This window comes from Pteropus vampyrus, unplaced genomic scaffold (assembly GCF_000151845.1).
Source record: "Pteropus vampyrus isolate Shadow unplaced genomic scaffold, Pvam_2.0 Scaffold151, whole genome shotgun sequence".
NCBI classification, from domain to species: domain Eukaryota; kingdom Metazoa; phylum Chordata; class Mammalia; order Chiroptera; family Pteropodidae; genus Pteropus; species Pteropus vampyrus.
Window position 1 is genome coordinate 492,883 of NW_011888932.1, and position 2,446 is coordinate 495,328.

Below are 2,446 nucleotides of genomic sequence, written 5' to 3' on the forward strand. Positions count from 1 at the left end.
TTTGGCGAGGGGAAAGTCCTCTGTGCTCTCCTGGGAGACATAGTTAGGGAGTGAGAGGGTAAGTTACACATGATAAATTCAATCCAGCATTCCTATCTCTCAGAGTCTGTGGATTCTTTCCTTTACTTGATATCAAGGAATTTATGACATCTCAACTCTGTTTAGTGTTGGCCACCATTGAGTCCAGATTTCTGTCAACCAACTGAACAAACAACGATGTCTACTCCCAGCTGCTCGAACTTGCACAGGAATCTGGAGTCTCTGCTAAGTACATCCATATCGATGACTTCAACTTGATCTAAAATTATATTCTGTCCTGAGTCAACAGCCTACAGAATTCATTCCCACACATATTCCCCAGATCTTTGAAGGTGTAAATTAGCAAAATTTTGCAAATTACTTGTTATGTATGCCTTCTGTTCCCAGGTTTGACTTTTTACTACCCACACCCCCCTCGGGTATTCTAGGTCTGATCCTGAAGACAAGTGAGGATTGCTGCAATGCGGATCATAAAAATAGACTCCTTCTTTCAAGTGTAATTCTTTTGGGTAAGGGAGTTATAGTATCTTTGGATAAAAAAAAAACAAAGAGTCAACCATCAGAGAAGGAGGGCTGCTTTGGCTGGCATGAGAGGATCAGCGAGTTCTCTGAGTCGTCCCATATACTCCCATTCCAAGTCTTATCCATCAGCGCCTTAATTTTCTCCTAAGCGGCATGACAAGGCTGAGAACTCAACTGATGTAATTCTACAAACCTGAGTCAAACTTTGAATTTGTCTTTCATTCTCTCAGCTGTGTGGGTTTTCGAGGTTGGAAATTCATTTAGCACTGCCATAGTAAGTTCTTGGGTGTTAATATATGCCTTAAATTGAGAATTCAGGCATTTACATTTGCGGTTCTCTTTTATGAGCTAACCAAGGCCAATAGGAGCAGCCACTCTGTTCTACAGTCCACAAACTCCTCTTGTCTTTTATACTATCCCAGGACAGTGGTTATGGGGTCTTGAAACCTTGAAGACTTCATACAAATGACCACAGGTAATAACATAGGCTACTGCTGTGAACCACGAGAGTTTCCAGATTCCTATCTCTGAATCGTGAAAAGATGATCATTGTCATCAACTTCTCACTGAGGCAATATAATCAATCCCAGATTTATTCCCTAAAGCTCTCTGACTTGAAGAGCCTGTGACATACTCCCCAGTACAAATTTCTGTATCAGGAAACTGCAAGGAACAGAAACAGATTCTGACCAACTTCACAAAAGGGGAATTCATTGGAAGGTATCGGGTAGCTTACAGGTTTGGAAAATTGGCAGGAACCAAGCAAGGCTGGACAGCAGGAAAAGTGGCCAGGATGTAGCTACAACTAGTAACAGAGCTATCATCACAACTGCCAGGCTGGTCTCTTCATCCCTCTGTCTTTGCTTCATTCACTCGAGAGTCAAACTTCTGGATAGAAGCATTCAACTAGTGACCAATGGGGAAAGAAACACTTCCCCTTAAGGCTTCCACCAGAATCCCGGAAAGGGATTTGGTTTTGAGAAGCCAAAAAATGACAAAAGACCAGTATTGTGTCATGGTGTTTCCTTTCAGGGGTGTTACATAGGACCATGATGTTGGCAGAGGGGTTGGGGGATCCTGACCCTTGGTCGTTATTCATCTCTGTTGACTCAATGAGATGTTGTTGCTTTTAGGTGATCTGATGTCATGAGCCCATGCAGGTCACCATGAAATCTGACTCCTTGCACATAAGAGCTCTATGCCACAGACTTCCTTCTATACTTGGGAGACATCCCTTCACCCCCTACCACACTGTGCTGTGGGAAAGTCTGTGGGGCTGTAGCAGATCTGTTTCCTTAGAAAATCCACGTGGCTAGTTCTACTCTGGTGTATTTTTTTTTTTTTCACAGATTCTTTTGGGAAAAACGGAGAGGGCTCTAGACTTCCTCAAACCTGCCTGGAATTTCTGCTGTCCCCTCTCACCCAGGGCTTGACCTAAAGTGGGGTGGGATGCGGGGTACATCTCTAGACACCCCACTATGTCCAAACTCTTTATGTTTCTCCTGTGAATTTTATACCTTCTCCAGTCAAGAGAATCTTTTTGTTGCTGTTGTTTTGTTTTGTTCTAAAGGCAGAATAATCTGGCTTTACATCTATATTTACATCTAAATCTATTACACCCTGATTTTCCTTTGTTCTCTGCATTCTGCTTGGTCATCTCTCTTCCAAGGCAGAAAACACAGAATACACAGCTGTTTGCCAAACCAGAGGAAGGTTTGAATAACATGAATAATAAGAAAAAAGTTAAAATGTAATAAATAATAAGTTAAAATAATATAAAATATTATCCTACAACATTAATTTATTTTGCTTATCTATATTTTTAATTTTTTCATTAATTAAATCAAAGTATAGGATAATTTAAAAACAAAATTGAGCCAAAGCA